The 14,950-nt window shown below is 39.4% G+C and overlaps 1 long non-coding RNA gene and 1 pseudogene across 1 annotated transcript; one reads left to right on the forward strand and one right to left on the reverse strand.

The window, feature by feature from the left end:
* Positions 1-6,467: 6,467 nt before the first annotated feature.
* On the reverse strand, positions 6,468-9,577 carry LOC121755968 (annotated as a pseudogene).
* Positions 9,578-12,631: 3,054 nt separating this feature from the next.
* Positions 12,632-12,996, forward strand: LOC121755410. Its single transcript, XR_006040723.1, has 3 exons — positions 12,632-12,665; positions 12,747-12,808; positions 12,901-12,996. It is a non-coding gene; the product is annotated as an uncharacterized LOC121755410 (long non-coding RNA).
* Positions 12,997-14,950: the final 1,954 nt, after the last annotated feature.

Genomic DNA, 14,950 nt, shown 5'->3' on the forward strand with positions numbered 1-14,950 from the left:
AAATGATTTGGATAGAATTGTTGACAGAAAAAACATGAAATGGAATAATGCAATTACTAAAAATTGTATTGTAGACAAATTTTAAAGTTGCTGGTGTAGGGATTAGACTATCCGGGTTCACTATTTACCGAGACCTCTTTGGTCTTGTTTACAAGATGGCTCAGTCAAACCACCAACCAAGCGACTGATTTATACAAGAACTACAAGCTATTACAGAGTAGATAGTTGTACACTATAGCACTGTCTTCCTGCTCCAGTAGCTCCAAGTTCTACCAAGGAACCTGCACACTGGAAGACTTGTTAGCATAGAATGAGAGATCCTCTCGGATCTAACAAAGTATACAAGAAACAGAGAGATAACAAAGGAATCGCATAGATCTACAAGTCGTGGCTCAGCCACCCGCTAATAGTGCAGATCTATTCACCAAACCAACAATCCAAGGGAGCAACGTTGAATTCAGTTGTGAAATAACTTCACACCCGACGAATACAACTCCAATCCACTCACAAAACCGGATCTGACCCTCTCTGATCTCACACTCACAAGAAACCTCTCACCAGAAAACCCTAATCTCCTCTGGAACCCTAGCAACCGAATCAGTTGCTAATCTCACCCATTCACACGATTACACACTCAAGCACATGAGCCCTACCACCGTGTGACACTCAGAGAATCACCAAAGAAGAAGAACTCAAGGGAAATAAAAAAAAACCGAGAGAGAAAAGAAAGCCTGCACAGTGAGAGTTAATGAGTCATCTGAAACGGCGGATGGAGTAAAGAGAGTATATCTCAAGTGGAGTGGGCTAGGGCAACACACATCCCCAAGTTTCCTGGGCCGAAACTAACTCAGGCCCAACACAAATAATAGTCCACCACTTAACCAGTAAAGACATAGGAGGTGGTGGACTTCCTCTTATCTCTATCATTAGCATAGTTAGAATCAACATAACCAGTCAATTTCACACCATCATCACATCTGGAAAAGCACAGACCATACTTAGAAGTATGTTTCAGGTATCTTAACAACCATTTTAAGGCTTCCCAATGAATAGGACCAGGATTTGACATGTATCTACTCAAACAAGACACAACATAGGCAATATCAGGCCTAGTACTAACCATCAAATACATCACAGATCCAATAGCATTAGCATATGGAACCTTCTTCATAGTATTGACATCATAATCAGATTTGGGGCATAAGTCTTTACTCAACATGAAGTGTGCAGCTAATGGCACAGAGGCTGGCTTAGCATTGAGCATGTTAAATTTTTCCAGAATTTTGAGCACATAGGGTTCCTGATGCAAAACAAGCACACACTCTTTCCTATTTCTGAAAATATTAATTCCTAATATCTTCTTGGCATCCCCTAAGTCTTTCATATCAAAATTCTCACTCAAAGAGGTTTGCACAACATTTATGGATTTCAAACAAGGACCCATAATCAGCATGTCATCCACATATAACAGCAAGAAAACAGGAGCAGCAGAGTCAAGTTTCTTAACATACAAGCAAGCATCAAAAGTACTCCTAACAAAGCCTAATTTCTGCATGTAGGTGTTAAACTTTATATTCCACTGCCTAGGAGATTGTTTCAAACCATACAAAGCTTTTTTGAGCAAACAAACATGATTAGGAAACTTAGGATCAATAAAGCCTTCAAGCTGTTTCATGTAAATGGGTTTATCCAAATCACCATGCAAGAAAGCAGTTTTAACATCCATTTACTTCAGTTCCCAATCAAAATGAGCACATAGAGTAAGCATCAGCCTTACAGTTGTAAATTTAACCACAGGAGCAAAAATTTCAGTATAATCTACCCCCTCTTATTGAGTAAAACCTTTGGCCACTAATCTGGCCTTGTATCTCAGTCCCTCTACCTCACTTTTAAGCTTATAAAGCCATCTGCAGTCTACAACAGAAGCACCAAGAGGGAGAGGTACAAGTATCCAAGTATGATTAATTTTCAGAGAGTTCATTTCCTCTAACATGGCTTTATGCCATTCATTCCAGAATTTTGACTTAGTAGCATGCTTGAAAGATTTAGGCTCATCTCCATCAGACTCATGGACATTAAAGGCCAAGTTTATCAAAGCAATTAACCCCACATAACCATCATATCTAACAGGTTTAGAAACATTTTGCCTTCTGGGTCTATCTCTAGCTAACACATAATCACTGAGGTTAGGAGCATCAATAGCATTTTGGACACCAGGTGGGGAGTTCAAGACATTCTGGACAGGCATAACAGGAGGATCACACATAGGACCATCAGGCAAGTTAGCATCATTGTTCACATTGTCACAGATGGGTACAGTTTCAACATTATCTTGTAGACCCCCCTCATTAGGTGTTTCATTAGGAATATAGACAGGTGTGATGTTCCAGAATGGCTGCTCCACCTCACTTGGAACATCCATAGGATGCTCCACATTAGTGGGGTTATCTGTGGACTCCACCTCAGTTAGAGGGTCCTTGTCCACATTATGAGAAGCAGGGGTTTGAGTCACATTCAAGCAAGGGAAGTCAGTTTCATTGAACACTACATCCCTACTAATAATGACTTTAAACCCTGGCTCATCTCTTAGCCACACTCTATATCCTTTCACACCCTCAGGGTATCCCAAAAACACACCTTTTCTAGATCTAGGTTCAAGTTTATCATTTCTAGTATGAACAAAAGCAGAGCATCCAAACACTCTTAGATTAGAAAGGTTAAGGGTTTTTCCAGAGAACACAAACTCAGGACATTGTCCTTGCAAAGGCACAGAAGGAGATCTATTCACAAGATAAGTAGCAGTCATTAAAGCTTCACCCCAAAACTTTTTGGACAAACCAGATTTTGCTAACATGCATCTTACTTTATCAAGCAAAGTCCTATTCATTCTTTCAGCTACTCCATTTTGCTGAGGAGTATAAGGAACAGTTTTATGTCTTTTAATGCCATGCCCAGCACATAAATCATCAAACTGATGGTTGCAAAATTCTAAACCATTATCTGTTCTGATAGCCTTAATCCTCTTACCAGTCTGATTCTCTATCAAGGTTTTCCAAGTAGTAAATTTTCCAAACACATCATGTTTATGTCTCATCAGAAAACACCAAACTTTTCTTGAAAAATCATCAATGATAGATAAGAAATACACAGACCCAGAGTGGGAAGGCACAGGGGCAGGGCCCCAAACATCCATATGCAAGTATTCCAAGATATTAGAGCTAATATTTGCAGGCACTGGAGAAGGAAAGGTAACCCTGTGCTGTTTACCTAGCACACATGTGTCACAGAAAGGCAAATCACCTTGAACATCTGAGTCAGATAAGATGTCATGCTTTTTCAGAATATGCAAACCCTTTTCACTCATGTGACCTAGTCTATTATGCCACAGCATCAATTTATCAGATTTGGCAACATTTGCATAAGCTTTCTCACAAGTCAGAGGCACAGCAGTACAGACATAAAGACCACATTTTCTGTTAGCTTTAAACAAACACATAGAACCCTTACAGATTTTCATGCTCCCTTCCCCCCATTTACCACTCATGCCATCACTTTCAAGGGCAGTACAGGACAACAAATTGTAGCATAACTCAGGCACATATCTTACACCCTTCAAGTTCAACACATAGCCATTTTTAAATTGCGAACACACATTGCCTATACCAAGAATAGCACACTTCTTGTCATCAGCCATAGACACATATGTATTAACCACAGGCTTAATATCAGAAAACAATTCCTTGAAGGGACTAACATGATAAGTGCAGCCAGAATCACACAACCAATCATTAGAGGTAAACTGACATACAAGGAAAGTATTCATATACACCATATCATGCAACATAAAAACAGAATCATTTTCAGCATCAAGTTTTGCAAGATTGGCAACATTTTCAATCTGAAAGTTTCCACTATAGTTAGGAGACTTGTTCTTTTTAGGCTTATTACAATCTTTCTTAAATGCCCAGGTTCCCCACAATTATAGCATTTCCTCACAAACCTAGAGTCTCTACTGCTGGACCTAGATCTGTATTTCTTTTTAGAATTAGACCTGGAACCAGAATTTCCATTTGACTCAGAACCCCCTCTAGAATTAGGTCTACCTCTAACATTAAACACCTTGTTAGTAGCAGATTTATCAGAAGCCCTTTCCCTTAATTCAATTTCCTTAGACTTAAGAGAGCTAATAATCAATTCAAGAGGAGCAGTATCTCTGCCATATTTAATAGCAGCTTTAACATCACTGTAAGAGTCAGGGATGGCATTCATCAAGGCAATACTGGTATATTCATCAATACTTTTATCCCTTGACCTTTTAATATCTTGAACCAGCTTTTGAAACCTATCCACATTGTCATCCATATCTTTTGACAAATCAAGCTTGAACTTAAAGAGTTTTTCAAGCAAATACATCCTTGAAGACATAGAAGTTTCAGTGTACAAAGTATCAAGGTGTTTCCACATTTCAGAAGCAGATTCAATATGATTAACCTTCCTAATCACAGAGTCAGACAAGTTGAGAATAATGGTGGCCGTGGCCAATTCATTCATTTCATCCAGTTTTTCTTGAGGGGTATCAGTGGACAAAGTGCCATCAACACATTTGAAGATTTTTTGTTGAATAAGAACACACTTTAGTTTCTGTTTCCAGATCACAAAATCATTTTTACCATTGAAAGGGACCAAGTTGACAGGCTGAGCCATTTTAAAACCAAGAAAAAATTTTCTGGCAACACTAAGAGCAAGAAAACAACACAAACACACAACAAGCAGTCAGCCAATCACAAAAGGCAGAACACCAAGGCAACAGACAAACACAGATTCACAGATTTCACCAGATTTCACACAAAGAACCTCAAATCCTTGACTGTCACGAGCAAGGCCAGCTAAGGCTATCCCAGTTCGCAATCACTCACTTCTGGAGGGCGCAGGGGGTCACTTAGGCAGCACAATATGCTTGGTGGTCAAGCAATAGGAGATTTTCAAGCAGAGAGCACAAGAGGGAAAAAAAAAACACCACGGAAGCTAGAAACACAGAGAAAACACACAAGGAAAACCTAAGTCTTGCCAAGACTGTCTACCAGAAACAAAATCCCAATCCTATAGTTGGCACTAAACAGAAAACAGAAATATCCAGAAAGATTCAGCCAATTTACCAGAGCAAACCCCCACTCGAGGGAGGGTTCCACTTGCCACCTCCTTTTTAGCGACTCGGCGTGCCGGAATAGTCCCCCGTGGCTCTGATACCACTGTAGGGATCAGACTATCCGGGTTCACTATTTACCGAGACCTCTTTGGTCTTGTTTACAAGATGGCTCAGTCAAACCACCAACCAAGCGACTGATTTATACAAGAACTACAAGCTATTACAGAGTAGATAGATGTACACTATAGCACTGTCTTCCTGCTCCAGTAGCTCCAAGTTCTACCAAGGAACCTGCACACTGGAAGACTTGTTAGCATAGAATGAGAGATCCTCTCGGATCTAAACAAAGTATACAAGAAACAGAGAGATAACAAAGGAATCGCATAGATCTACAAGCCGTGGCTCAGCCACCCGCTAATAGTGCAGATCTATTCACCAAACCAACAATCCAAGGGAGCAACATTGAATTCAGTTGTGAAATAACTTCACACCCGACGAATACAACTCCAATCCACTCCACAAAACCGGATCTGACCCCTCTCTGATCTCACACTCATAAGAAACCTCTCACCAGAAAACCCTAATCTCCTCTGGAACCCTAGCAACCGAATCAGTTGCTAATCTCACCCATTCACACGATTACACACTCAAGCACATGAGCCCTACCACCGTGTGACACTCAGAGAATCACCAAAGAAGAATAACTCAAGGGAAATAAAAAAAAACCGAGAGAGAAAAGAAAGCCTGCACAGTGAGAGTTAATGAGTCATCTGAAACGGCGGATGGAGTAAAGAGAGTATATCTCAAGTGGAGTGGGCTAGGGCAACACACATCCCCAAGTTTCCTGGGCCGAAACTAACTCAGGCCCAACACAAATAATAGTCCACCACTTAACCAGCCAAATAATCAACAGCTGGGATATAAAATTAGAGATGGATTCGAATCGATTAGCTGTTAATAAAATTTGAACCACTATATTATAGCATTGCATTGCTTATGACTAAATTTTACTTACTACTACTTACTTTCACTTAAAACTTTCATTAGTATTAAGTAAAAAGTTACTCCTACTTTACATTTTTAATGACTAGTTTATTAAACAAATACCTACATATAACGTATACGATTAATTAGATTAGTACGTATACGACAGACGACATATAATGCTATTTTGAATTATATACATTACATGAAATATCATTAAATACAATAACCATTGATCAATTAAACGTGCAGTCCATTGTATTATAGTAGTATATACTAGATAAAAATACATATAATCACGACGTGGCATTATTATTTGTGGCACGATTCACCTTGATTTTGTTAATCGAATTTCATGAATCAATGAATAATTCTTTCAATTTCTTACATATATTCAACCAAAACTAATGCTCCATACGACAAAGTCACAACAACATTTTCAACGTAGTATCAATGTTGTATATCTAGCTCTCGCAAACAATTATGGTCACGACTCATCGACATGGTGATCCGTTTCATCGAATATCTCTTCCTGCAAGAAGCAATCCACCAAATAATGTAAGAGAATATGAAAATTAAGGGGTTAGGACAAGCACATTATAATGTATTATCTTCACCTGCAGAAGCTCTTCTATCACATCTTCCATGGTAATAATCCCTACTGCCTCTTCTTCTTCGGGGAGCTTCGGCAGCGGACTTCCATCCATTTGCAGAATGTCCGCATACATGTTTTTAGTCCATTTCTTGCTCCTAGATGGGTTTTTGAAAGAATCATTTCCATTGTTTGGGAAACTCTTCCATTTCTGTAGTGGTCTCTTCGTCTTCACAGTCTTTTCACCGTCCACGTCTATCCTCACGTCCTTGGTTGGATCTACAGGGTGTCATAGTAAGTGGTTATGATTTTTGTAACTGCAGAGACATTTATCTTACGACTAGAAACCAACACGGATTGCATGTGACTTACTATCTAGTGGCGCCTGGCTAGCAGGCTTGTCGGTTGTATTGGTATATTGCTTTACGACTACAGCCATGTGACTGTGACCTTTCTGGAATTCATTCAAGATGTCATATAGTGGCAAGGTTTCTGCAACCCTTAAGAGGAAGTAGAGGTATTAGCACATTTTCCATATGTCAAAAATAATCGGGAGGTGTTCACTTTTGGTGCAAATTTAAGTTCAAATCCAGGAAAGTATGGGGTAGATTCTATCGATCCGAGCTACAGCTCATGAAATGATAAATGTGCAACTATCAAGACTTGGATTGTTTAGTTCACTCTACATATTAGGCCACATATATGTTCACAAACAATTAAACAACAATAGAAGAATGCCTAAGGCTTGAGTAAGTGCATGGGTAAGAGTAGCTGCACATGTATCTAGTTGCCAGCTTATAATACTAACAACACGCAGAATTCTAATGATAATCGTCTTAATGGAGCATAGAATAACTAAGTTCTGCACACATTCAAGCCTCAGTTCTGGATAAAAATTTGGAGTTTCAGTGTTTCAAACACACCTTGGAATTCTACGAATCGTGACACTTTTCACTGGTACTGTATCTTCTGGATGTATTGTTAACAAGTTTTTCACCTGGAAGACATAGGTAAACAAGAAAAGTTAGAGGTACTGCATATTAAGCTAAAAGTTATGGACAAACGCATTACAAGTTTATGGCTCTTTAGTCAATAACAAAGTAATGTGCATAAAACTATATATGCAGACGCCATGCGAAAAAAGAAGTTATAGTTGAGGAAATCTGATGATAATTCTCATAAAAGTAGGTGAATATGTGAAATGTAGAAGTTCCATTACTAGTTTACATTTGTTACTACTTCATGTTTTATGACTTGCTCATATACTGATTCTCCTTTCATATCTAGAATATTGACTGAGGATGACCAAATATTGGGATCCCACTAACTAAGACAAAAGCTTATCTAAAGAATTTAAAATTACAGATCCTAGTCAACACCCTGATTGCTTAGTTCGTGGGATATTAACATAATAGAGCATCCAAATTCATAAAAACTTATAATAATCTGAAACCAAAATATGAAACATGTACCAGAACAAGCCCGATGATATTTGTAGGCTGCTCGTAATAGACAGGCACTCTGCTATGCCTTTCTCCAGAATGAGATTCATCATAGTCCTACAACAGGGGAAGAATAACACTATTTCACAACACATACAATGATCAAACTAACTAAGTTGTTGAGTCCCAAATCATCCATATACCTATCAAGCTTGGCATTTATGTCGATTGAAAAGATGTCCAATATGGGGGTCATGGCATCACTAGCAGTTTTGTCACTGAGTTCAAGCGCCCCAGCAATAATTGTTGTCTCATCATGCGTGAGCTCTCCACCTTTACCAGCCTACACATCACCAATTAGAGCTACATTTGATGGAAATTACACAGCCAAAACCATCAACTCCCATGCCCTTACCTCATTGCCATGAAAATTAACAAGTGTTTTCAGCTCAGCGCGTCGAAACAAAGTTCTATGGCCATCACCAAGCAAGAAGTCCAACAACTTCAAGACAAAAAATACAGATTATAAAAAGTGTTAAAAATAATGAAATCAAATATACTCTACATAGGAGAGTGAAGAAGAGGGAAATGCTACCTTGCTTATGGGATATGCAAGAGGAAAACAAATCCAAACAAGAACATGAACGGCTGGGGCAACAGTTGCTCCAATAGCAAGCCCATGCCTGGTGCAAACAGATTGTGGTATTATCTGGCAATAATTAAGCCTTAATTATTAGATTACCAGATTTCTCACCTAATTTAATCGTAAAAGGTAAAGTAATTAGCAATCACACGAGCTTCTTCAATAGTTTAATCGGAAAAGCCCTACCTCACCAAACAGAAGAATCAGAGTGACGGATACGAGAATCGCAACCCAAGCCGAAACGATGCCGTCGAGGAAAATAGGAAGCGTCTGGGAACACAAACACCTAACACCATTAATCTCAAACCTATTGAATTCTGATAAACACAGAAATCACTACCTCCATAGCAGCGGCATTGCAAATTAGCAAAGTGCAGAGCAATAGGTGCTGGTTTTTCACAACTGGAAGTATCTTCGCTGCAGATAACAACACAAAAGCGATGAAATTCCATCTCTCAGCTGAAATTTTCCGAATTTGTGCTTCAATTTCTACCTAATTAGAGTAATAAAAAAGACGCACCGGCGTATATCTGGTCCTTTGGAGTTCCAGACTTGGCGAGGACTTCGAGATCGACGAGGCTGAGGGACATGAGCCCGAGAGTGAGCCCCGACATGAGCCCTGCAAAGAGCACCAGAAGCACGATCACGGCAATGTGAATGAAGAATTCCGCCTCGCAGCAGGTGTACTCCACCCCCATTCACCGAATTTCTGGATTTTGCCTGTGTAAAATAGAGGAGATTGGTGAAGAAGAGAATGAGGAGAATGGATTGGATTGTGCTTCTTCAATCGGTGCTGATTCTCTTCTATATACTGGAAGCTGTCCACATCTCACTCAGCATGTGGTCCACGTGTCATTTTCTCATTGTTTTCTGATTTGTCTTTTACTATCAATAATTTTTTACAACTATTTGAATTATTTTGGTAATTTGCTTCCTGCCGAAATTTTAATTCCACAACTAATTTTCATTTATTTAAATACAAATTTAAACTTAACCGAAAATTGACTAAATATGATATGAAAAAAGTTAGTATTGCGTAATTAGAAACACGGTTATCATCAGCCATAAAGTTACAGTTATACGGGAATGGGGCCCACAAATCGCAATCACTATTGCAACTTGGAAATCGCAATATATCGCAAAAGCCAGCTAAATCTCCGCGGACAATTTAATTTACTTACTAAAGAACATTAGTAATATCAATAATTTGTCCGAGTCGAGTAAAATTCAAAACAATATTCTAGGGAAAAAACGTATTCTCGAAGATATCATACTATAATTAAAAATATTATTATATTTAGGTATCTTGTATTTATATTATGGCCACAAAAGTAACCTAATATATTGCGATTTCTATGCCACAAAAGTAACCTAATATATTGCGATTTCTAATTTCAAATTCCAAATGGTCATAATTTATTTTTGAGTTACTTACTCAAAAATAACCTAAATTTTGATTTAATTAATTGTAGTGTGTGAATGTGATGGGATAAGAGAATAAGAGAAGAGGTGGAGTTGCGAGTTCATGCGAAGTGAAGCTCAACTCAAAAGGTGGTTATAGCCGTTGGAAATCGGTTATCCACGTCAGCTCGGAAGTAGCCGTTTGAAGTGAGGATCGAGAGTAACAGCATGAGTTTGTTACAAGAGGATCCAACCTCCCTCTGTTTCTGTTGTAGCCATTCACATATAAGGCAGTCGATGCACACACACACAAGCAATTAGCTCAATCATTTTTCTCTCGTTCTTGTTGTATAGATTCAATAGCTTCTTGCGGTTTTGCTCATTGATTCATTGAGAGATTGTAGTTAGATTGAGAGTTTGTAATCTTGAGAGTGAAGTGAATAAAGTTCCATTTCGTTGTCCGTGGACGTAGATCATTTCGATCGAACCACGTAAATCCTTGGAGTGTTTTAGTTCATCGATTCCTTGTTGTGTTTGTGGAGTTTCAATCCTAACAACTGGCGCCGTCTGTGGGAAGCGGAGCGATGGCGACGACGAAATTGGAAACTGAGAAATTCACCGGGCGCAACGACTTCGGGTTATGACGCATCAAGATGAAGGCGGTCCTTGTGCAGCAGGGTTTGGCGGAGGCGCTGAAGCCTATCGCGGAAAATGATGTAGTGGTGGAGGAGGATCCGAAAGCTGCGATCAAAAGGCAGGAGATGCTTGATCGCGCGCATAGCGCAATCATTCTCTGTTTGGGAGATAAGGTATTATGCGAGGTGGCCAAAGAAAAGACTGCCGCTGATGTGTGGTCTAAATTGGAGAACTTGTACATGACGAAATCTCTGGCAAACAGGCTGTTCATGAAGCAGAAGCTATACTCCTATCGATTTCTTGAAGAAAGGGGCGTGGAGGAGCAGCTAGAGGAATTCAACAAAGCCATTGATGACCTCGAAAACATCGATGTAAGTTTAGTTGATGAGGATAAGCTATTCTCCTTCTCATGCTTTGCCAAAGTCTTTTGATCATTTGAAGGATGCGATGTTTAATATGGCCGAGAGAAAACCATTACTCTTGATGAAGTACAATCGGTTTTGAGAAGCCAAGCAATTGCAGAAATCCACCAACAAATCTACCACTGATCAATCTGGAGAAGCCTTGAATGTCAGGTTCAAAGGCAGAAACAATGCAGAAAAAGCAAGAATGCAAAGGCCAAGAATCAAAGGGACAAAGATCCTCAGAAAAGGGAAGTACTTAAACACAAATGTACATAATTATCTATGTTGTCACATTAATACAAATTATTTTATTTTTATTGACATCACCAAGTATACAGCGTATGCACCAAATTTCGCTTTGGATCTTCCCTAAAAAGTTAGTATGGTATAATAAGAATTTTTAGCTTCATAATTTGTCACTCAAATTGTAGAAAAAACACACAATGCTAAGAATAAAAAATAATTGAGCATAGTCAATTTTACGGATTGGGCCAATTAATTGGGCTGGGTCACATACTTGCCCAATACTCTGAAAGCCCAATGAGTAGCATTTCTCCTACAACCAGCAGCCACGTAGGATTGATCCCAACGGCTACTTTCAGACTGGCCTCCTATTTGAATTTCTCCTTTTTCTGATGCTGTCGCTTCACACAAGTGCACAACGCTCCATCCACCCTTTTTGCTCCATTAATAATATTTCACACAGAGAGAGAGAGAGAGAGAGAGAGGGTTATTGCGGTGAAGGATTAATCTCACTAAAAATGGAGGAGTATAACGAAATTCCGATTAATTCTCATCAGTTCATCATCGGAAAACCGAGACTCGATCGGGTCATTGAAAGGCGGAGAGGACGATGAATTTTACGATAAAATTAGGCACGAAGTTTGTGGACTTCACTGTTCCGGATCACTACAGCCCCGACGACCATTACTGGTTTTGCCTCCGCGTCGGTTAGTTCCCAAATTCCAGATCTCGGCTCTCTTCTCTACTTTCCGAAATTTGATTTTTCTGAATCTAGGCTTTGCAGCTGGCTCATTGATTTCTCAATAATAGGTTGAATTTTAACATGATTTCTCTTTAGATGGATGAGATTTGTTTTTGTTAGTGATAATTTTGCAATGAGAGAGAGAGAGAGAGGGTTTCCTCAGTTAACTGGTAATAGTTGGGAATTATGAGCTTATTCATTGTATTGTTGACTGAATTTGCGGTTAGCAAAGCATTTTTATGTATTAGATCTTTAAATCTGTATCACTTTTCAACTCCCTGTTGAAATTGATCTTCAATTTTCAGGATAACATCCAAAACATTCTTGTATATTAGTGTTTAAGAAGAAGAAGGTTGTTTTTGTTTCAGGATGTGACCAAAAGCACGAGGAAGAAATGGTTCTGAAGCAATCTACAACAATTTTGTCCTCAGGGTTAGTCATCAAATCATTGATTTCGCCACTGCATTGCCTCTCTGTGTGGAGACTAAATCTTTGTCTGTTCTGCTCAAACAGGTGATGGCAGCCAGGAGTCCCAATGTAAGGCTTCGAAAAGCACTCGACAGAAATGCTTCGAGGTACGTTTTAGTCTCATCTTGCAGGTTTATTTTCGGTAGCCATATGATACTGTTATCTTGCTTCTTGAAATATTGAATGATATCTTTTGCAGAACACCTACAAAATGCCCACTTTCAGCTCCTCCGAAATCTTCCAAGCCGAGACTATCAAGGATGGCTGTCATTTCATCGATGTCCAAGAAGATGGATGAGGGAAGAAAAAGGTCGTTCGGCCCCTTTTGAAGCCGGATCTACACCGGTGACAAAGACGAAACCGGTTGCTGCAAAGTATCTCACAACTCCAAGGAACAAGAAAGCACATCTGATCAAAGTTCGTTTAGAAGTGTTCAGCATCCAAAGCGTATCAATGTTGAAGTGCCAAAGAGTCGAATGGTGGCGAAGGCGTTGGTCTTTCGCTCTCCAAAGAAAGCCATCAAGGTAAGGACATCTGTTGAGCTGCGTACACCCGTCTCAAAGTTATGCCAAGGGATGAATAGGCTTGAGATTTCGAGCCAGAGAAGGAAACCACTTCAAGCTTGCAAAGGCCAAGAAGATAAATCAGGAAGATCGATTAGAACAAAGACCAAAGGACAGTTATCTCAGAAGCAGGAACGTAAGAAATTTCTGGGAAAGGATGAGACACATAGCTTGAAGAAGGAAGAAAGTTGTGCTATGGAAAACAGTGGACACAAAAGTCAGTGAGAGTCTGTACTTCAAGAATCTCATGAAGAAGCACATTCGACAGTGCCACCAGCGACACAATGCTTGGATTCTGCCTCAGCAGATTATTAAAAGGGAAGTTGCAAAAGCTGAGGAGTGTAATGGGAATGAAAACATTACTTCAGAAAGTTGTGTAGACCACCATGGAAACAATTCTTCTGAAGGGGACGAAATGGACTTGACTTTGAGGATGGAGATGACAAAGAAAACGCGGCTGCTTCTGATGAAAACAGGTTCGAAACTCTATAAACATGTTGAAAAAATATTTTAGCTATTTTTCAAGTGATAATAATCAGTATCATATTGTATGCAGAATGCCAAGCAACATTCTGAAGCAAAATGGAAGACAAATCTTTGGAGTGCTCGAGAAATGTGACCAAGTTAGAAAGAAGGTTTCTTATTTCAGACTTTGTTGTTGTTTGCATTTATCGTGCAAAATGTTTCTAATTGCAATAAATTATTGATTGGATAGGTTACTCAAGCACATGATATTCTGAAAGAGGGTTTGAGTGGTCCGGTTACAAAGCTGAAGAAACCAAAGGCCACAAATCCTAAACCATTTAGACTAAGAACTGATGTGAGGACCACCTCCACATTGCAGCTGAATTTTGAAACAGCAAACAGAGATCTAATCACATTGTATTTCAGGAGAGAGGAGTTCTTAAGGAAGCCACCTTGGATAGAAGAGTCGGTGTCGACCCCCAGCTAGCCAATGTGAAAATGCAAATGTGAGCACCCCAGGTCGGAAGTTACAGAAGAAAAATGCTAGTGATATTCAAGTAAGCATTTTTTTATTCATGTGGAGTATTTCATACTTCCTTCAAGTGTAGTAGTAGTGTATTAAGCTGTCACGAATTTGAACTTTTGCAGAAAAGGAGCCCGGCAGTGGTTTCAAAGACTCCAAAACGGCAGGAGAGATTGAAATCAGCAGCTTCGATGACACCAGAAAGTAATAGATCTAAAGAGCAAACGGTAAAGAGTAGTGCTATGCAAAGGTTGGAGAAGTTCAGGAAACTAACATCATCTTCTGTTCCCAAACGTGCGAGGCCTCAGGGGTAAGTAAATCTCTCTCTCTCTCAAACATATGCCTTTACTTAGATGGTTGATAGATAAAAATGGATATTTTGATATTTGCAGGGTTGAATCAAGAAAGCAGGAACTGATTTCATTACTGATTCCTGGTCAAAAGCTGGACGTGATACACGAAACTTCACCCCAAGTTTCGGAACCACAGAGCACTGGAAAGGCAGCTGCGGCTGAGACGAGAAACGGTTGGCGCTGAACCTAAGTTGAGCACGCACACAGCAACATAGTTTTGTGACGATTGTTCCTGTTTGTTCAATTATTTATTGAATTATTATTTGGTGTTGCCATTCTTTCTTCATTTCTGTTGTTGTAAAGCGTAAAAACCAAACTACCGGCATATTGGTCAATTCTGTTTTA

Source organism: Salvia splendens, chromosome 11, assembly GCF_004379255.2.
Source record: "Salvia splendens isolate huo1 chromosome 11, SspV2, whole genome shotgun sequence".
In the NCBI taxonomy this organism is placed as follows: Eukaryota; Viridiplantae; Streptophyta; class Magnoliopsida; order Lamiales; family Lamiaceae; genus Salvia; species Salvia splendens.